This window comes from Pelobates fuscus, chromosome 2 (assembly GCF_036172605.1).
Source record: "Pelobates fuscus isolate aPelFus1 chromosome 2, aPelFus1.pri, whole genome shotgun sequence".
Taxonomy (NCBI): Eukaryota; Metazoa; Chordata; class Amphibia; order Anura; family Pelobatidae; genus Pelobates; species Pelobates fuscus.
The window spans coordinates 353,301,314-353,320,982 of record NC_086318.1 but is presented as its reverse complement, the minus strand read 5'-3'; the positions used below and the strand labels follow the sequence as shown (position 1 = coordinate 353,320,982).

The following is a 19,669-nucleotide window of genomic DNA, read 5'->3' as shown; positions in this document are numbered from 1 at the left end:
ACCAATTCTGACGAAGGATCATTTCAGCCACGGCACCCGTCTTCTTTGGCTCTTACTTTCCGCATCAAGCAGGCAGCGACAATCATTTCCTAGGCTTGATCATTTTTATTATCTATGTTTTCTGGAGACCAGTTTTAAGCCAGAATTTCACTTTTTATTTTAACTTTTCAGCTTTTTTTTCCATCATTTTTTTATCCTGACTTCTTTTGATTTATTGTATGCTTCAATGCAATGGAAGAAATAAAGAATTGGAGACCTATATTACGTCTTCCAACAGAACGTAACGTTTGATTGAATTTCTGGGAAAAAAAGATTTTCTGGATCAAGGCAGTGAATTGCCGCTTGAGACAATCAGACCAAACCTTAGGAATAGCTGGGTGGTCGCTAGCACTTACTAATGAACACCATGGAATTTTGAAAAAGCCACCACAAATGTTCTTTCAGCCCTGTTGAGTGTGGATGAAGAGAAGACAGGTGCTAGGCAAGGGTCATTCCTATCGATGGAGTCATGAAATGTGTGACTTTGGGGACGAACGTAGACCAGCGGATTGTGTACTCTGCCTAATGGCTGCTGTAGTAGAATCTTGGCAAAACTGTTTCCAAAGAGAGAAAAAAAATTGTACAAGGTTTGCTGCAAGATATGGTTGCCCTCACTCTCTGTTATAGGTTTGGAACCATTCCAAGATGCCATATAAGAAGACCGAGGAATTTGTTGGGGTTTAAGCTTCCCTGTAGGAGGAAGCGGGCCTAATTAGAATATTGCCTCCCACAATCCTTTGCAATAGCTTATGGTCATGAACTTTTTCTCAGCGCTGTCTTAAAGTGTCCTTACATGGTAGCTCTTAAAAGCTGGCCCACTTGAACAGTTAACTTTGCGCAGTGGCAGTATCGTAGCCCATGAGGTCAATCCGAGGCGTGATTATTGCTAATTGAAAACTTTACCCAATACCCCGCCATGATGACTTGAAATACAGTCAGCATTGGCAATTTTTGACAGGCTCTAAGGAGACTGAAAGATTGGTTTAATAAAAGTTTATGGCGCCCCATGTCTAGGGCGTGTCTTACGTGACTCCCGTTTCTTCCTGAGCTCTGTTGCACCATTCCTTCCGCTGGCTTCTTAGCATTTCCCTTTTACCTTTCTCTCCCACTGAATTCACTTGTTTCCGGCAGCACACTATTCTCACTACATGCTACGAATTCCCATCCTTCGGCTCATTGGCCTAGCATTTGCCTTTATGCAAATTGCTCCTTCGCACCCTGAATCCAGCTCAATTATTCACACCTAACCACCTGAAGGCACTAAAATTACTGGTAGCTAAGGAAAACAACGATCAGCCACGAGGTTTGGTAATCTTTTGTAGCCTTCTATCATTTGGATTATTTATTTGCTTTTTTTTTTTTTTTAACTTGCTTTATTATTTCACCACAGCCTAAAGGAAAGGCTTCCCAGCGGGCGTGCCTTTGAATGTACCCGTCATGTCATACTTACCTGGCAGGGGAGCAATAGCCATGATCCCTAAGGTGGCTCTCCCAGAGTGAGGCTGGTTCATTGCACTCCGTACCAGTTGACCTCTGCGATTTCCTCAAATGTGGGAAACTCGACTGCATAATTTATGGTAGTGGGGGACTGCGTTCGCGCTTTCCCCTGTGTTTGCTTGTTTGACAAAAATAGAGAACTTCACCAATTCTGACGAAGGATCATTTCAGCCACGGCACCCGTCTTCTTTGGCTCTTACTTTCCGCATCAAGCAGGCAGCGACAATCATTTCCTAGGCTTGATCATTTTTATTATCTATGTTTTCTGGAGACCAGTTTTAAGCCAGAATTTCACTTTTTATTTTAACTTTTCAGCTTTTTTTTCCATCATTTTTTTATCCTGACTTCTTTTGATTTATTGTATGCTTCAATGCAATGGAAGAAATAAAGAATTGGAGACCTATATTACGTCTTCCAACAGAACGTAACGTTTGATTGAATTTCTGGGAAAAAAAGATTTTCTGGATCAAGGCAGTGAATTGCCGCTTGAGACAATCAGACCAAACCTTAGGAATAGCTGGGTGGTCGCTAGCACTTACTAATGAACACCATGGAATTTTGAAAAAGCCACCACAAATGTTCTTTCAGCCCTGTTGAGTGTGGATGAAGAGAAGACAGGTGCTAGGCAAGGGTCATTCCTATCGATGGAGTCATGAAATGTGTGACTTTGGGGACGAACGTAGACCAGCGGATTGTGTACTCTGCCTAATGGCTGCTGTAGTAGAATCTTGGCAAAACTGTTTCCAAAGAGAGAAAAAAAATTGTACAAGGTTTGCTGCAAGATATGGTTGCCCTCACTCTCTGTTATAGGTTTGGAACCATTCCAAGATGCCATATAAGAAGACCGAGGAATTTGTTGGGGTTTAAGCTTCCCTGTAGGAGGAAGCGGGCCTAATTAGAATATTGCCTCCCACAATCCTTTGCAATAGCTTATGGTCATGAACTTTTTCTCAGCGCTGTCTTAAAGTGTCCTTACATGGTAGCTCTTAAAAGCTGGCCCACTTGAACAGTTAACTTTGCGCAGTGGCAGTATCGTAGCCCATGAGGTCAATCCGAGGCGTGATTATTGCTAATTGAAAACTTTACCCAATACCCCGCCATGATGACTTGAAATACAGTCAGCATTGGCAATTTTTGACAGGCTCTAAGGAGACTGAAAGATTGGTTTAATAAAAGTTTATGGCGCCCCATGTCTAGGGCGTGTCTTACGTGACTCCCGTTTCTTCCTGAGCTCTGTTGCACCATTCCTTCCGCTGGCTTCTTAGCATTTCCCTTTTACCTTTCTCTCCCACTGAATTCACTTGTTTCCGGCAGCACACTATTCTCACTACATGCTACGAATTCCCATCCTTCGGCTCATTGGCCTAGCATTTGCCTTTATGCAAATTGCTCCTTCGCACCCTGAATCCAGCTCAATTATTCACACCTAACCACCTGAAGGCACTAAAATTACTGGTAGCTAAGGAAAACAACGATCAGCCACGAGGTTTGGTAATCTTTTGTAGCCTTCTATCATTTGGATTATTTATTTGCTTTTTTTTTTTTTTAAACTTGCTTTATTATTTCACCACAGCCTAAAGGAAAGGCTTCCCAGCGGGCGTGCCTTTGAATGTACCCGTCATGTCATACTTACCTGGCAGGGGAGCAATAGCCATGATCCCTAAGGTGGCTCTCCCAGAGTGAGGCTGGTTCATTGCACTCCGTACCAGTTGATCTCTGCGATTTCCTCAAATGTGGGAAACTCGACTGCATAATTTATGGTAGTGGGGGACTGCGTTCGCGCTTTCCCCTGTGTTTGCTTGTTTGACAAAAATAGAGAACTTCACCAATTCTGACGAAGGATAATTTCAGCCACGGCACCCGTCTTATTTGGCTCTTACTTTCCACATCAAGCAGGCAGCGACAATCATTTCCTAGGCTTGATCATTTTTATTATCTATGTTTTCTGAAGACCAGTTTTAAGCCAGAATTTCACTTTTTATTTTAACTTTTCAGCTTTTTTTTCATCATTTTTTTATCCTGACTTCTTTTGATTTATTGTATGCTTCAATGCAATGGAAGAAATAAAGAATTGGAGACCTATATTACGTCTTCCAACAGAACGTAACGTTTGATTGAATTTCTGGGAAAAAAAGATTTTCTGGATCAAGGCAGTGAATTGCCGCTTGAGACAATCAGACCAAACCTTAGGAATAGCTGGGTGGTCGCTAGCACTTACTAATGAACACCATGGAATTTTGAAAAAGCCACCACAAATGTTCTTTCAGCCCTGTTGAGTGTGGATGAAGAGAAGACAGGTGCTAGGCAAGGGTCATTCCTATCGATGGAGTCATGAAATGTGTGACTTTGGGGACGAACGTAGACCAGCGGATTGTGTACTCTGCCTAATGGCTGCTGTAGTAGAATCTTGGCAAAACTGTTTCCAAAGAGAGAAAAAAAATTGTACAAGGTTTGCTGCAAGATATGGTTGCCCTCACTCTCTGTTATAGGTTTGGAACCATTCCAAGATGCCATATAAGAAGACCGAGGAATTTGTTGGGGTTTAAGCTTCCCTGTAGGAGGAAGCGGGCCTAATTAGAATATTGCCTCCCACAATCCTTTGCAATAGCTTATGGTCATGAACTTTTTCTCACCGCTGTCTTAAAGTGTCCTTACGTGGTAGCTCTTAAAAGCTGGCCCACTTGAACAGTTAACTTTGCGCAGTGGCAGTATCGTAGCCCATGAGGTCAATCCGAGGCGTGATTGTTGCTAATTGAAAACTTTACCCAATACCCCGCCATGATGACTTGAAATACAGTCAGCATTGGCAATTTTTGACAGGCTCTAAGGAGACTGAAAGATTGGTTTAATAAAAGTTTATGGCGCCCCATGTCTAGGGCGTGTCTTACGTGACTCCCGTTTCTTCCTGAGCTCTGTTGCACCATTCCTTCCGCTGGCTTATTAGCATTTCCCTTTTACCTTTCTCTCCCACTGAATTCACTTGTTTCCGGCAGCACACTATTCTCACTACATGCTACGAATTCCCATCCTTCGGCTCATTGGCCTAGCATTTGCCTTTATGCAAATTGCTCCTTCGCACCCTGAATCCAGCTCAATTATTCACACCTAACCACCTGAAGGCACTAAAATTACTGGTAGCTAAGGAAAACAACGATCAGCCACGAGGTTTGGTAATCTTTTGTAGCCTTCTATCATTTGGATTATTTATTTGCTTTTTTTTTTTTTTTAACTTGCTTTATTATTTCACCACAGCCTAAAGGAAAGGCTTCCCAGCGGGCGTGCCTTTGAATGTACCTGTCATGTCATACTTACCTGGCAGGGGAGCAATAGCCATGATCCCTAAGGTGGCTCTCCCAGAGTGAGGCTGGTTCATTGCACTCCGTACCAGTTGACCTCTGCGATTTCCTCAAATGTGGGAAACTCGACTGCATAATTTATGGTAGTGGGGGACTGCGTTCGCGCTTTCCCCTGTGTTTGCTTGTTTGACAAAAATAGAGAACTTCACCAATTCTGACGAAGGATCATTTCAGCCACGGCACCCGTCTTCTTTGGCTCTTACTTTCCGCATCAAGCAGGCAGCGACAATCATTTCCTAGGCTTGATCATTTTTATTATCTATGTTTTCTGGAGACCAGTATTAAGCCAGAATTTCACTTTTTATTTTAATTTTTCAGCTTTTTTTTCATAATTTTTTTATCCTGACTTCTTTTGATTTATTGTATGCTTCAATGCAATGGAAGAAATAAAGAATTGGAGACCTATATTACGTCTTCCAACAGAACGTAACGTTTGATTGAATTTCTGGGAAAAAAAGATTTTCTGGATCAAGGCAGTGAATTGCCGCTTGAGACAATCAGACCAAACCTTAGGAATAGCTGGGTGGTCGCTAGCACTTACTAATGAACACCATGGAATTTTGAAAAAGCCACCACAAATGTTCTTTCAGCCCTGTTGAGTGTGGATGAAGAGAAGACAGGTGCTAGGCAAGGGTCATTCCTATCGATGGAGTCATGAAATGTGTGACTTTGGGGACGAACGTAGACCAGCGGATTGTGTACTCTGCCTAATGGCTGCTGTAGTAGAATCTTGGCAAAACCGTTTCCAAAGAGAGAAAAAAAATTGTACAAGGTTTGCTGCAAGATATGGTTGCCCTCACTCTCTGTTATAGGTTTGGAACCATTCCAAGATGCCATATAAGAAGACCGAGGAATTTGTTGGGGTTTAAGCTTCCCTGTAGGAGGAAGCGGGCCTAATTAGAATATTGCATCCCACAATCCTTTGCAATGGCTTATGGTCATGAACTTTTTCTCACCGCTGTCTTAAAGTGTCCTTACGTGGTAGCTCTTAAAAGCTGGCCCACTTGAACAGTTAACTTTGCGCAGTGGCAGTATCGTAGCCCATGAGGTCAATCCGAGGCGTGATTATTGCTAATTGAAAACTTTACCCAATACCCCGCCATGATGACTTGAAATACAGTCAGCATTGGCAATTTTTGACAGGCTCTAAGGAGACTGAAAGATTGGTTTAAAAAAAGTTTATGGCGCCCCATGTCTAGGGCGTGTCTTACGTGACTCCCGTTTCTTCCTGAGCTCTGTTGCACCATTCCTTCCGCTGGCTTCTTAGCATTTCCCTTTTACCTTTCTCTCCCACTTAATTCACTTGTTTCCGGCAGCACACTATTCTCACTACATGCTACGAATTCCCATCCTTCGGCTCATTGGCCTAGCATTTGCCTTTATGCAAATTGCTCCTTCGCACCCTGAATCCAGCTCAATTATTCACACCTAACCACCTGAAGGCACTAAAATTACTGGTAGCTAAGGAAAACAACGATCAGCCACGAGGTTTGGTAATCTTTTGTAGCCTTCTATCATTTGGATTATTTATTTGCTTTTTTTTTTTTTAACTTGCTTTATTATTTCACCACAGCCTAAAGGAAAGGCTTCCCAGCGGGCGTGCCTTTGAATGTACCCGTCATGTCATACTTACCTGGCAGGGGAGCAATAGCCATGATCCCTAAGGTGGCTCTCCCAGAGTGAGGCTGGTTCATTGCACTCCGTACCAGTTGACCTCTGCGATTTCCTCAAATGTGGGAAACTCGACTGCATAATTTATGGTAGTGGGGGACTGCGTTCGCGCTTTCCCCTGTGTTTGCTTGTTTGACAAAAATAGAGAACTTCACCAATTCTGACGAAGGATCATTTCAGCCACGGCACCCGTCTTCTTTGGCTCTTACTTTCCGCATCAAGCAGGCAGCGACAATCATTTCCTAGGCTTGATCATTTTTATTATCTATGTTTTCTGGAGACCAGTTTTAAGCCAGAATTTCTCTTTTTATTTTAACTTTTCAGCTTTTTTTTCCATCATTTTTTTATCCTGACTTCTTTTGATTTATTGTATGCTTCAATGCAATGGAAGAAATAAAGAATTGGAGACCTATATTACGTCTTCCAACAGAACGTAACGTTTGATTGAATTTCTGGGAAAAAAAGATTTTCTGGATCAAGGCAGTGAATTGCCGCTTGAGACAATCAGACCAAACCTTAGGAATAGCTGGGTGGTCGCTAGCACTTACTAATGAACACCATGGAATTTTGAAAAAGCCACCACAAATGTTCTTTCAGCCCTGTTGAGTGTGGATGAAGAGAAGACAGGTGCTAGGCAAGGGTCATTCCTATCGATGGAGTCATGAAATGTGTGACTTTGGGGACGAACGTAGACCAGCGGATTGTGTACTCTGCCTAATGGCTGCTGTAGTAGAATCTTGGCAAAACTGTTTCCAAAGAGATAAAAAAAATTGTACAAGGTTTGCTGCAAGATATGGTTGCCCTCACTCTCTGTTATAGGTTTGGAACCATTCCAAGATGCCATATAAGAAGACCGAGGAATTTGTTGGGGTTTAAGCTTCCCTGTAGGAGGAAGCGGGCCTAATTAGAATATTGCCTCCCACAATCCTTTGCAATAGCTTATGGTCATGAACTTTTTCTCACCGCTGTCTTAAAGTGTCCTTACGTGGTAGCTCTTAAAAGCTGGCCCACTTGAACAGTTAACTTTGCGCAGTGGCAGTATCGTAGCCCATGAGGTCAATCCGAGGCGTGATTATTGCTAATTGAAAACTTTACCCAATACCCCGCCATGATGACTTGAAATACAGTCAGCATTGGCAATTTTTGACAGGCTCTAAGGAGACTGAAAGATTGGTTTAATAAAAGTTTATGGCGCCCCATGTCTAGGGCGTGTCTTACGTGACTCCCGTTTCTTCCTGAGCTCTGTTGCACCATTCCTTCCGCTGGCTTCTTAGCATTTCCCTTTTACCTTTCTCTCCCACTGAATTCACTTGTTTCCGGCAGCACACTATTCTCACTACATGCTACGAATTGCCATCCTTCGGCTCATTGGCCTAGCATTTGCCTTTATGCAAATTGCTCCTTCGCACCCTGAATCCAGCTCAATTATTCACACCTAACCACCTGAAGGCACTAAAATTACTGGTAGCTAAGGAAAACAACGATCAGCCACGAGGTTTGGTAATCTTTTGTAGCCTTCTATCATTTGGATTATTTATTTGCTTTTTTTTTTTTTTAACTTGCTTTATTATTTCACCACAGCCTAAAGGAAAGGCTTCCCAGCGGGCGTGCCTTTGAATGTACCCGTCATGTCATACTTACCTGGCAGGGGAGCAATAGCCATGATCCCTAAGGTGGCTCTCCCAGAGTGAGGCTGGTTCATTGCACTCCGTACCAGTTGACCTCTGCGATTTCCTCAAATGTGGGAAACTCGACTGCATAATTTATGGTAGTGGGGGACTGCGTTCGCGCTTTCCCCTGTGTTTGCTTGTTTGACAAAAATAGAGAACTTCACCAATTCTGACGAAGGATAATTTCAGCCACGGCACCCGTCTTCTTTGGCTCTTACTTTCCGCATCAAGCAGGCAGCGACAATCATTTCCTAGGCTTGATCATTTTTATTATCTATGTTTTCTGGAGACCAGTTTTAAGCCAGAATTTCTCTTTTTATTTTAACTTTTCAGCTTTTTTTTCATCATTTTTTTATCCTGACTTCTTTTGATTTATTGTATGCTTCAATGCAATGGAAGAAATAAAGAATTGGAGACCTATATTACGTCTTCCAACAGAACGTAACGTTTGATTGAATTTCTGGGAAAAAAAGATTTTCTGGATCAAGGCAGTGAATTGCCGCTTGAGACAATCAGACCAAACCTTAGGAATAGCTGGGTGGTCGCTAGCACTTACTAATGAACACCATGGAATTTTGAAAAAGCCACCACAAATGTTCTTTCAGCCCTGTTGAGTGTGGATGAAGAGAAGACAGGTGCTAGGCAAGGGTCATTCCTATCGATGGAGTCATGAAATGTGTGACTTTGGGGACGAACGTAGACCAGCGGATTGTGTACTCTGCCTAATGGCTGCTGTAGTAGAATCTTGGCAAAACTGTTTCCAAAGAGAGAAAAAAAATTGTACAAGGTTTGCTGCAAGATATGGTTGCCCTCACTCTCTGTTATAGGATTGGAACCATTCCAAGATGCCATATAAGAAGACCGAGGAATTTGTTGGGGTTTAAGCTTCCCTGTAGGAGGAAGCGGGCCTAATTAGAATATTGCCTCCCACAATCCTTTGCAATAGCTTATGGTCATGAACTTTTTCTCAGCGCTGTCTTAAAGTGTCCTTACATGGTAGCTCTTAAAAGCTGGCCCACTTGAACAGTTAACTTTGCGCAGTGGCAGTATCGTAGCCCATGAGGTCAATCCGAGGCGTGATTATTGCTAATTGAAAACTTTACCCAATACCCCGCCATGATGACTTGAAATACAGTCAGCATTGGCAATTTTTGACAGGCTCTAAGGAGACTGAAAGATTGGTTTAATAAAAGTTTATGGCGCCCCATGTCTAGGGCGTGTCTTACGTGACTCCCGTTTCTTCCTGAGCTCTGTTGCACCATTCCTTCCGCTGGCTTCTTAGCATTTCCCTTTTACCTTTCTCTCCCACTGAATTCACTTGTTTCCGGCAGCACACTATTCTCACTACATGCTACGAATTCCCATCCTTCGGCTCATTGGCCTAGCATTTGCCTTTATGCAAATTGCTCCTTCGCACCCTGAATCCAGCTCAATTATTCACACCTAACCACCTGAAGGCACTAAAATTACTGGTAGCTAAGGAAAACAACGATCAGCCACGAGGTTTGGTAATCTTTTGTAGCCTTCTATCATTTGGATTATTTATTTGCTTTTTTTTTTTTTTAACTTGCTTTATTATTTCACCACAGCCTAAAGGAAAGGCTTCCCAGCGGGCGTGCCTTTGAATGTACCCGTCATGTCATACTTACCTGGCAGGGGAGCAATAGCCATGATCCCTAAGGTGGCTCTCCCAGAGTGAGGCTGGTTCATTGCACTCCGTACCAGTTGACCTCTGCGATTTCCTCAAATGTGGGAAACTCGACTGCATAATTTATGGTAGTGGGGGACTGCGTTCGCGCTTTCCCCTGTGTTTGCTTGTTTGACAAAAATAGAGAACTTCACCAATTCTGACGAAGGATAATTTCAGCCACGGCACCCGTCTTCTTTGGCTCTTACTTTCCGCATCAAGCAGGCAGCGACAATCATTTCCTAGGCTTGATCATTTTTATTATCTATGTTTTCTGGAGACCAGTTTTAAGCCAGAATTTCTCTTTTTATTTTAACTTTTCAGCTTTTTTTTCCATCATTTTTTTATCCTGACTTCTTTTGATTTATTGTATGCTTCAATGCAATGGAAGAAATAAAGAATTGGAGACCTATATTACGTCTTCCAACAGAACGTAACGTTTGATTGAATTTCTGGGAAAAAAAGATTTTCTGGATCAAGGCAGTGAATTGCCGCTTGAGACAATCAGACCAAACCTTAGGAATAGCTGGGTGGTCGCTAGCACTTACTAATGAACACCATGGAATTTTGAAAAAGCCACCACAAATGTTCTTTCAGCCCTGTTGAGTGTGGATGAAGAGAAGACAGGTGCTAGGCAAGGGTCATTCCTATCGATGGAGTCATGAAATGTGTGACTTTGGGGACGAACGTAGACCAGCGGATTGTGTACTCTGCCTAATGGCTGCTGTAGTAGAATCTTGGCAAAACTGTTTCCAAAGAGAGAAAAAAAATTGTACAAGGTTTGCTGCAAGATATGGTTGCCCTCACTCTCTGTTATAGGTTTGGAACCATTCCAAGATGCCATATAAGAAGACCGAGGAATTTGTTGGGGTTTAAGCTTCCCTGTAGGAGGAAGCGGGCCTAATTAGAATATTGCCTCCCATAATCCTTTGCAATGGCTTATGGTCATGAACTTTTTCTCACCGCTGTCTTAAAGTGTCCTTACGTGGTAGCTCTTAAAAGCTGGCCCACTTGAACAGCTAGCTTTGCGCAGTGGCAGTATCGTAGCCCATGAGGTCAATCCGAGGCGTGATTATTGCTAATTGAAAACTTTACCCAATACCCCGCCATGATGACTTGAAATACAGTCAGCATTGGCAATTTTTGACAGGCTCTAAGGAGACTGAAAGATTGGTTTAATAAAAGTTTATGGCGCCCCATGTCTAGGGCGTGTCTTACGTGACTCCCGTTTCTTCCTGAGCTCTGTTGCACCATTCCTTCCGCTGGCTTCTTAGCATTTCCCTTTTACCTTTCTCTCCCACTGAATTCACTTGTTTCCGGCAGCACACTATTCTCACTACATGCTACGAATTGCCATCCTTCGGCTCATTGGCCTAGCATTTGCCTTTATGCAAATTGCTCCTTCGCACCCTGAATCCAGCTCAATTATTCACACCTAACCACCTGAAGGCACTAAAATTACCGGTAGCTAAGGAAAACAACGATCAGCCACGAGGTTTGGTAATCTTTTGTAGCCTTCTATCATTTGGATTATTTATTTGCTTTTTTTTTTTTTTAACTTGCTTTATTATTTCACCACAGCCTAAAGGAAAGGCTTCCCAGCGGGCGTGCCTTTGAATGTACCTGTCATGTCATACTTACCTGGCAGGGGAGCAATAGCCATGATCCCTAAGGTGGCTCTCCCAGAGTGAGGCTGGTTCATTGCACTCCGTACCAGTTGACCTCTGCGATTTCCTCAAATGTGGGAAACTCGACTGCATAATTTATGGTAGTGGGGGACTGCGTTCGCCCTTTCCCCTGTGTTTGCTTGTTTGACAAAAATAGAGAACTTCACCAATTCTGACGAAGGATAATTTCAGCCACGGCACCCGTCTTCTTTGGCTCTTACTTTCCGCATCAAGCAGGCAGCGACAATCATTTCCTAGGCTTGATCATTTTTATTATCTATGTTTTCTGGAGACCAGTTTTAAGCCAGAATTTCACTTTTTATTTTAACTTTTCAGCTTTTTTTTCATCATTTTTTTATCCTGACTTCTTTTGATTTATTGTATGCTTCAATGCAATGGAAGAAATAAAGAATTGGAGACCTATATTACGTCTTCCAACAGAACGTAACGTTTGATTGAATTTCTGGGAAAAAAAGATTTTCTGGATCAAGGCAGTGAATTGCCGCTTGAGACAATCAGACCAAACCTTAGGAATAGCTGGGTGGTCGCTAGCACTTACTAATGAACACCATGGAATTTTGAAAAAGCCACCACAAATGTTCTTTCAGCCCTGTTGAGTGTGGATGAAGAGAAGACAGGTGCCAGGCAAGGGTCATTCCTATCGATGGAGTCATGAAATGTGTGACTTTGGGGACGAACGTAGACCAGCGGATTGTGTACTCTGCCTAATGGCTGCTGTAGTAGAATCTTGGCAAAACCGTTTCCAAAGAGAGAAAAAAAATTGTACAAGGTTTGCTGCAAGATATGGTTGCCCTCACTCTCTGTTATAGGTTTGGAACCATTCCAAGATGCCATATAAGAAGACCGAGGAATTTGTTGGGGTTTAAGCTTCCCTGTAGGAGGAAGCGGGCCTAATTAGAATATTGCCTCCCACAATCCTTTGCAATGGCTTATGGTCTTGAACTTTTTCTCACCGCTGTCTTAAAGTGTCCTTACGTGGTAGCTCTTAAAAGCTGGCCCACTTGAACAGTTAACTTTGCGCAGTGGCAGTATCGTAGCCCATGAGGTCAATCCGAGGCGTGATTATTGCTAATTGAAAACTTTACCCAATACCCCGCCATGATGACTTGAAATACAGTCAGCATTGGCAATTTTTGACAGGCTCTAAGGAGACTGAAAGATTGGTTTAAAAAAAGTTTATGGCGCCCCATGTCTAGGGCGTGTCTTACGTGACTCCCGTTTCTTCCTGAGCTCTGTTGCACCATTCCTTCCGCTGGCTTCTTAGCATTTCCCTTTTACCTTTCTCTCCCACTGAATTCACTTGTTTCCGGCAGCACACTATTCTCACTACATGCTACGAATTCCCATCCTTCGGCTCATTGGCCTAGCATTTGCCTTTATGCAAATTGCTCCTTCGCACCCTGAATCCAGCTCAATTATTCACACCTAACCACCTGAAGGCACTAAAATTACTGGTAGCTAAGGAAAACAACGATCAGCCACGAGGTTTGGTAATCTTTTGTAGCCTTCTATCATTTGGATTATTTATTTGCTTTTTTTTATTTTTAACTTGCTTTATTATTTCACCACAGCCTAAAGGAAAGGCTTCCCAGCGGGCGTGCCTTTGAATGTACCCGTCATGTCATACTTACCTGGCAGGGGAGCAATAGCCATGATCCCTAAGGTGGCTCTCGCAGAGTGAGGCTGGTTCATTGCACTCCGTACCAGTTGACCTCTGCGATTTCCTCAAATGTGGGAAACTCGACTGCATAATTTATGGTAGTGGGGGACTGTGTTCGCGCTTTCCCCTGTGTTTGCTTGTTTAACAAAAATAGAGAACTTCACCAATTCTGACGAAGGATCATTTCAGCCACGGCACCCGTCTTCTTTGGCTCTTACTTTCCGCATCAAGCAGGCAGCGACAATCATTTCCTAGGCTTGATCATTTTTATTATCTATGTTTTCTGGAGACCAGTTTTAAGCCAGAATTTCACTTTTTATTTTAACTTTTCAGCTTTTTTTTCCATCATTTTTTTATCCTGACTTCTTTTGATTTATTGTATGCTTCAATGCAATGGAAGAAATAAAGAATTGGAGACCTATATTACGTCTTCCAACAGAACGTAACGTTTGATTGAATTTCTGGGAAAAAAAGATTTTCTGGATCAAGGCAGTGAATTGCCGCTTGAGACAATCAGACCAAACCTTAGGAATAGCTGGGTGGTCGCTAGCACTTACTAATGAACACCATGGAATTTTGAAAAAGCCACCACAAATGTTCTTTCAGCCCTGTTGAGTGTGGATGAAGAGAAGACAGGTGCTAGGCAAGGGTCATTCCTATCGATGGAGTCATGAAATGTGTGACTTTGGGGACGAACGTAGACCAGCGGATTGTGTACTCTGCCTAATGGCTGCTGTAGTAGAATCTTGGCAAAACCGTTTCCAAAGAGAGAAAAAAAATTGTACAAGGTTTGCTGCAAGATATGGTTGCCCTCACTCTCTGTTATAGGTTTGGAACCATTCCAAGATGCCATATAAGAAGACCGAGGAATTTGTTGGGGTTTAAGCTTCCCTGTAGGAGGAAGCGGGCCTAATTAGAATATTGCCTCCCACAATCCTTTGCAATGGCTTATGGTCATGAACTTTTTCTCACCGCTGTCTTAAAGTGTCCTTACGTGGTAGCTCTTAAAAGCTGGCCCACTTGAACAGTTAACTTTGCGCAGTGGCAGTATCGTAGCCCATGAGGTCAATCCGAGGCGTGATTATTGCTAATTGAAAACTTTACCCAATACCCCGCCATGATGACTTGAAATACAGTCAGCATTGGCAATTTTTGACAGGCTCTAAGGAGACTGAAAGATTGGTTTAAAAAAAGTTTATGGCGCCCCATGTCTAGGGCGTGTCTTACGTGACTCCCGTTTCTTCCTGAGCTCTGTTGCACCATTCCTTCCGCTGGCTTCTTAGCATTTCCCTTTTACCTTTCTCTCCCACTGAATTCACTTGTTTCCGGCAGCACACTATTCTCACTACATGCTACGAATTCCCATCCTTCGGCTCATTGGCCTAGCATTTGCCTTTATGCAAATTGCTCCTTCGCACCCTGAATCCAGCTCAATTATTCACACCTAACCACCTGAAGGCACTAAAATTACTGGTAGCTAAGGAAAACAACGATCAGCCACGAGGTTTGGTAATCTTTTGTAGCCTTCTATCATTTGGATTATTTATTTGCTTTTTTTTTTTTTTAACTTGCTTTATTATTTCACCACAGCCTAAAGGAAAGGCTTCCCAGCGGGCGTGCCTTTGAATGTACCCGTCATGTCATACTTACTTGGCAGGGGAGCAATAGCCATGATCCCTAAGGTGGCTCTCCCAGAGTGAGGCTGGTTCATTGCACTCCGTACCAGTTGACCTCTGCGATTTCCTCAAATGTGGGAAACTCGACTGCATAATTTATGGTAGTGGGGGACTGCGTTCGCGCTTTCCCCTGTGTTTGCTTGTTTGACAAAAATAGAGAATTCACCAATTCTGACGAAGGATCATTTCAGCCATGGCACCCGTCTTCTTTGGCTCTTACTTTCCGCATCAAGCAGGCAGCGACAATCATTTCCTAGGCTTGATCATTTTTATTATCTATGTTTTCTGGAGACCAGTTTTAAGCCAGAATTTCACTTTTTATTTTAACTTTTCAGCTTTTTTTTCCATCATTTTTTTATCCTGACTTCTTTTGATTTATTGTATGCTTCAATGCAATGGAAGAAATAAAGAATTGGAGACCTATATTACGTCTTCCAACAGAACGTAACGTTTGATTGAATTTCTGGGAAAAAAAGATTTTCTGGATCAAGGCAGTGAATTGCCGCTTGAGACAATCAGACCAAACCTTAGGAATAGCTGGGTGGTCGCTAGCACTTACTAATGAACACCATGGAATTTTGAAAAAGCCACCACAAATGTTCTTTCAGCCCTGTTGAGTGTGGATGAAGAGAAGACAGGTGCTAGGCAAGGGTCATTCCTATCGATGGAGTCATGAAATGTGTGACTTTGGGGACGAACGTAGACCAGCGGATTGTGTACTCTGCCTAATGGCTGCTGTAGTAGAATCTTGGCAAAACTGTTTCCAAAGAGAGAAAAAAAATTGTACAAGGTTTGCTGCAAGATATGGTTGCCCTCACTCTCTGTTATAGGATTGGAACCATTCCAAGATGCCATATAAGAAGACCGAGGAATTTGTTGGGGTTTAAGCTTCCCTGTAGGAGGAAGCGGGCCTAATTAGAATATTGCCTCCCATAATCCTTTGCAATGGCTTATGGTCATGAACTTTTTCTCACCGCTGTCTTAAAGTGTCCTTACGTGGTAGCTCTTAAAAGCTGGCCCACTTGAACAGCTAGCTTTGCGCAGTGGCAGTATCGTAGCCCATGAGGTCAATCCGAGGCGTGATTATTGCTAATTGAAAACTTTACCCAATACCCCGCCATGATGACTTGAAATACAGTCAGCATTGGCAATTTTTGACAGGCTCTAAGGAGACTGAAAGATTGGTTTAATAAAAGTTTATGGCGCCCCATGTCTAGGGCGTGTCTTACGTGACTCCCGTTTCTTCCTGAGCTCTGTTGCACCATTCCTTCCGCTGGCTTCTTAGCATTTCCCTTTTACCTTTCTCTCCCACTGAATTCACTTGTTTCCGGCAGCACACTATTCTCACTACATGCTACGAATTGCCATCCTTCGGCTCATTGGCCTAGCATTTGCCTTTATGCAAATTGCTCCTTCGCACCCTGAATCCAGCTCAATTATTCACACCTAACCACCTGAAGGCACTAAAATTACCGGTAGCTAAGGAAAACAACGATCAGCCACGAGGTTTGGTAATCTTTTGTAGCCTTCTATCATTTGGATTATTTATTTGCTTTTTTTTTTTTTTAACTTGCTTTATTATTTCACCACAGCCTAAAGGAAAGGCTTCCCAGCGGGCGTGCCTTTGAATGTACCTGTCATGTCATACTTACCTGGCAGGGGAGCAATAGCCATGATCCCTAAGGTGGCTCTCCCAGAGTGAGGCTGGTTCATTGCACTCCGTACCAGTTGACCTCTGCGATTTCCTCAAATGTGGGAAACTCGACTGCATAATTTATGGTAGTGGGGGACTGCGTTCGCGCTTTCCCCTGTGTTTGCTTGTTTGACAAAAATAGAGAACTTCACCAATTCTGACGAAGGATAATTTCAGCCACGGCACCCGTCTTCTTTGGCTCTTACTTTCCGCATCAAGCTGGCAGCGACAATCATTTCCTAGGCTTGATCATTTTTATTATCTATGTTTTCTGGAGACCAGTTTTAAGCCAGAATTTCACTTTTTATTTTAACTTTTCAGCTTTTTTTTCATCATTTTTTTATCCTGACTTCTTTTGATTTATTGTATGCTTCAATGCAATGGAAGAAATAAAGAATTGGAGACCTATATTACGTCTTCCAACAGAACGTAACGTTTGATTGAATTTCTGGGAAAAAAAGATTTTCTGGATCAAGGCAGTGAATTGCCGCTTGAGACAATCAGACCAAACCTTAGGAATAGCTGGGTGGTCGCTAGCACTTACTAATGAACACCATGGAATTTTGAAAAAGCCACCACAAATGTTCTTTCAGCCCTGTTGAGTGTGGATGAAGAGAAGACAGGTGCTAGGCAAGGGTCATTCCTATCGATGGAGTCATGAAATGTGTGACTTTGGGGACGAACGTAGACCAGCGGATTGTGTACTCTGCCTAATGGCTGCTGTAGTAGAATCTTGGCAAAACTGTTTCCAAAGAGAGAAAAAAAATTGTACAAGGTTTGCTGCAAGATATGGTTGCCCTCACTCTCTGTTATAGGTTTGGAACCATTCCAAGATGCCATATAAGAAGACCGAGGAATTTGTTGGGGTTTAAGCTTCCCTGTAGGAGGAAGCGGGCCTAATTAGAATATTGCCTCCCATAATCCTTTGCAATGGCTTATGGTCATGAACTTTTTTTCACCGCTGTCTTAAAGTGTCCTTACGTGGTAGCTCTTAAAAGCTGGCCCACTTGAACAGCTAGCTTTGCGCAGTGGCAGTATCGTAGCCCATGAGGTCAATCCGAGGCGTGATTATTGCTAATTGAAAACTTTACCCAATACCCCGCCATGATGACTTGAAATACAGTCAGCATTGGCAATTTTTGACAGGCTCTAAGGAGACTGAAAGATTGGTTTAATAAAAGTTTATGGCGCCCCATGTCTAGGGCGTGTCTTACGTGACTCCCGTTTCTTCCTGAGCTCTGTTGCACCATTCCTTCCGCTGGCTTCTTAGCATTTCCCTTTTACCTTTCTCTCCCACTGAATTCACTTGTTTCCGGCAGCACACTATTCTCACTACATGCTACGAATTCCCATCCTTCGGCTCATTGGCCTAGCATTTGCCTTTATGCAAATTGCTCCTTCGCACCCTGAATCCAGCTCAATTATTCACACCTAACCACCTGAAGGCACTAAAATTACTGGTAGCTAAGGAAAACAACGATCAGCCATGAGGTTTGGTAATCTTTTGTAGCCTTCTATCATTTGGATTATTTATTTTCTTTTTTTTTTTTTAACTTGCTTTATTATTTCACCACAGCCTAAAGGAAAGGCTTCCCAGCGGGCGTGCCTTTGAATGTACCCGTCATGTCATACTTACCTGGCAGGGGAGCAATAGCCATGATCCCTAAGGTGGCTCTCCCAGAGTGAGGCTTGTTCATTGCACTCCGTACCAGTTGACCTCTGCGATTTCCTCAAATGTGGGAAACTCGACTGCATAATTTATGGTAGTGGGGGACTGCGTTCGCGATTTCCCCTGTGTTTGCTTGTTTGACAAAAATAGAGAACTTCACCAATTCTGACGAAGGATCATTTCAGCCACGGCACCCGTCTTCTTTGGCTCTTACTTTCCGCATCAAGCAGGCAGCGACAATCATTTCCTAGGCTTGATCATTTTTATTATCTATGTTTTCTGGAGACCAGTTTTAAGCCAGAATTTCACTTTTTATTTTAACTTTTCAGCTTTTTTTTCATCATTTTTTTATCCTGACTTCTTTTGATTTATTGTATGCTTCAATGCAATGGAAGAAATAAAGAATTGGAGACCTATATTACGTCTTCCAACAGAACGTAACGTTTGATTGAATTTCTGGGAAAAAAAGATTTTCTGGATCAAGGCAGTGAATTGCCGCTTGAGACAATCAGACCAAACCTTAGGAATAGCTGGGTGGTCGCTAGCACTTACTAATGAACACCATGGAATTTTGAAAAAGCCACCACAAATGTTCTTTCAGCCCTGTTGAGTGTGGATGAAGAGAAGACAGGTGCTAGGCAAGGGTCATTCCTATCGATGGAGTCATGAAATGTGTGACTTTGGGGACGAACGTAGACCAGCGGATTGTGTACTCTGCCTAATGGCTGCTGTAGTAGAATCTTGGCAAAACTGTTTCCAAAGAGAGAAAAAAAATTGTACAAGGTTTGCTGCAAGATATGGTTGCCCTCACTCTCTGTTATAGGTTTGGAACCATTCCAAGATGCCATATAAGAAGACCGAGGAATTTGTTGGGGTTTAAGCTTCCCTGTAGGAGGAAGCGGGCCTAATTAGAATATTGCCTCCCATAATCCTTTGCAATGGCTTATGGTCATGAACTTTTTCTCACCGCTGTCTTAAAGTGTCCTTACGTGGTAGCTCTTAAAAGCTGGCCCACTTGAACAGCTAGCTTTGCGCAGTGGCAGTATCGTAGCCCATGAGGTCAATCCGAGGCGTGATTATTGCTAATTGAAAACTTTACCCAATACCCCGCCATGATGACTTGAAATACAGTCAGCATTGGCAATTTTTGACAGGCTCTAAGGAGACTGAAAGATTGGTTTAATAAAAGTTTATGGCGCCCCATGTCTAGGGCGTGTCTTACGTGACTCCCGTTTCTTCCTGAGCTCTGTTGCACCATTCCTTCCGCTGGCTTCTTAGCATTTCCCTTTTACCTTTCTCTCCCACTGAATTCACTTGTTTCCGGCAGCACACTATTCTCACTACATGCTACGAATTGCCATCC

The 19,669-nt window shown here is 42.9% G+C and overlaps 23 non-coding genes across 23 annotated transcripts; all 23 read left to right on the top strand.

Moving 5' to 3' along the window:
• Positions 1–868: 868 nt before the first annotated feature.
• Positions 869–1,009, top strand: LOC134592713 (U4 spliceosomal RNA). The gene has a single exon (XR_010089299.1). It is a non-coding gene; the product is annotated as a U4 spliceosomal RNA (small nuclear RNA).
• Positions 1,010–1,481: 472 nt separating this feature from the next.
• On the top strand, positions 1,482–1,648 carry LOC134589806 (U1 spliceosomal RNA). The gene has a single exon (XR_010086825.1). It is a non-coding gene; the product is annotated as a U1 spliceosomal RNA (small nuclear RNA).
• A 900-nt stretch (positions 1,649–2,548) lies between these two features.
• On the top strand, positions 2,549–2,689 carry LOC134592711 (U4 spliceosomal RNA). Its single transcript, XR_010089298.1, has one exon. It is a non-coding gene; the product is annotated as a U4 spliceosomal RNA (small nuclear RNA).
• Positions 2,690–3,161: 472 nt separating this feature from the next.
• Positions 3,162–3,328, top strand: LOC134590380 (U1 spliceosomal RNA). Its single transcript, XR_010087313.1, has one exon. It is a non-coding gene; the product is annotated as a U1 spliceosomal RNA (small nuclear RNA).
• An 899-nt stretch (positions 3,329–4,227) lies between these two features.
• On the top strand, positions 4,228–4,368 carry LOC134593197 (U4 spliceosomal RNA). The gene has a single exon (XR_010089713.1). It is a non-coding gene; the product is annotated as a U4 spliceosomal RNA (small nuclear RNA).
• A 472-nt stretch (positions 4,369–4,840) lies between these two features.
• LOC134589805 (U1 spliceosomal RNA) lies at positions 4,841–5,007 on the top strand. The gene has a single exon (XR_010086824.1). It is a non-coding gene; the product is annotated as a U1 spliceosomal RNA (small nuclear RNA).
• An 899-nt stretch (positions 5,008–5,906) lies between these two features.
• LOC134592710 (U4 spliceosomal RNA) lies at positions 5,907–6,047 on the top strand. Its single transcript, XR_010089297.1, has one exon. It is a non-coding gene; the product is annotated as a U4 spliceosomal RNA (small nuclear RNA).
• A 470-nt stretch (positions 6,048–6,517) lies between these two features.
• On the top strand, positions 6,518–6,684 carry LOC134589804 (U1 spliceosomal RNA). Its single transcript, XR_010086823.1, has one exon. It is a non-coding gene; the product is annotated as a U1 spliceosomal RNA (small nuclear RNA).
• Positions 6,685–7,584: 900 nt separating this feature from the next.
• Positions 7,585–7,725, top strand: LOC134592709 (U4 spliceosomal RNA). The gene has a single exon (XR_010089296.1). It is a non-coding gene; the product is annotated as a U4 spliceosomal RNA (small nuclear RNA).
• Positions 7,726–8,196: 471 nt separating this feature from the next.
• LOC134589802 (U1 spliceosomal RNA) lies at positions 8,197–8,363 on the top strand. Its single transcript, XR_010086822.1, has one exon. It is a non-coding gene; the product is annotated as a U1 spliceosomal RNA (small nuclear RNA).
• An 899-nt stretch (positions 8,364–9,262) lies between these two features.
• On the top strand, positions 9,263–9,403 carry LOC134592708 (U4 spliceosomal RNA). Its single transcript, XR_010089295.1, has one exon. It is a non-coding gene; the product is annotated as a U4 spliceosomal RNA (small nuclear RNA).
• Positions 9,404–9,874: 471 nt separating this feature from the next.
• Positions 9,875–10,041, top strand: LOC134589800 (U1 spliceosomal RNA). The gene has a single exon (XR_010086821.1). It is a non-coding gene; the product is annotated as a U1 spliceosomal RNA (small nuclear RNA).
• Positions 10,042–10,941: 900 nt separating this feature from the next.
• On the top strand, positions 10,942–11,082 carry LOC134592205 (U4 spliceosomal RNA). The gene has a single exon (XR_010088864.1). It is a non-coding gene; the product is annotated as a U4 spliceosomal RNA (small nuclear RNA).
• A 471-nt stretch (positions 11,083–11,553) lies between these two features.
• LOC134591152 (U1 spliceosomal RNA) lies at positions 11,554–11,720 on the top strand. The gene has a single exon (XR_010087971.1). It is a non-coding gene; the product is annotated as a U1 spliceosomal RNA (small nuclear RNA).
• An 899-nt stretch (positions 11,721–12,619) lies between these two features.
• LOC134592707 (U4 spliceosomal RNA) lies at positions 12,620–12,760 on the top strand. The gene has a single exon (XR_010089294.1). It is a non-coding gene; the product is annotated as a U4 spliceosomal RNA (small nuclear RNA).
• Positions 12,761–13,231: 471 nt separating this feature from the next.
• LOC134591394 (U1 spliceosomal RNA) lies at positions 13,232–13,398 on the top strand. The gene has a single exon (XR_010088180.1). It is a non-coding gene; the product is annotated as a U1 spliceosomal RNA (small nuclear RNA).
• A 900-nt stretch (positions 13,399–14,298) lies between these two features.
• On the top strand, positions 14,299–14,439 carry LOC134592706 (U4 spliceosomal RNA). The gene has a single exon (XR_010089293.1). It is a non-coding gene; the product is annotated as a U4 spliceosomal RNA (small nuclear RNA).
• A 471-nt stretch (positions 14,440–14,910) lies between these two features.
• LOC134590433 (U1 spliceosomal RNA) lies at positions 14,911–15,077 on the top strand. The gene has a single exon (XR_010087358.1). It is a non-coding gene; the product is annotated as a U1 spliceosomal RNA (small nuclear RNA).
• Positions 15,078–15,976: 899 nt separating this feature from the next.
• On the top strand, positions 15,977–16,117 carry LOC134592204 (U4 spliceosomal RNA). The gene has a single exon (XR_010088863.1). It is a non-coding gene; the product is annotated as a U4 spliceosomal RNA (small nuclear RNA).
• A 471-nt stretch (positions 16,118–16,588) lies between these two features.
• LOC134589799 (U1 spliceosomal RNA) lies at positions 16,589–16,755 on the top strand. The gene has a single exon (XR_010086820.1). It is a non-coding gene; the product is annotated as a U1 spliceosomal RNA (small nuclear RNA).
• An 899-nt stretch (positions 16,756–17,654) lies between these two features.
• On the top strand, positions 17,655–17,795 carry LOC134592203 (U4 spliceosomal RNA). Its single transcript, XR_010088862.1, has one exon. It is a non-coding gene; the product is annotated as a U4 spliceosomal RNA (small nuclear RNA).
• Positions 17,796–18,265: 470 nt separating this feature from the next.
• Positions 18,266–18,432, top strand: LOC134591374 (U1 spliceosomal RNA). The gene has a single exon (XR_010088163.1). It is a non-coding gene; the product is annotated as a U1 spliceosomal RNA (small nuclear RNA).
• Positions 18,433–19,331: 899 nt separating this feature from the next.
• Positions 19,332–19,472, top strand: LOC134592202 (U4 spliceosomal RNA). The gene has a single exon (XR_010088861.1). It is a non-coding gene; the product is annotated as a U4 spliceosomal RNA (small nuclear RNA).
• Positions 19,473–19,669: the final 197 nt, after the last annotated feature.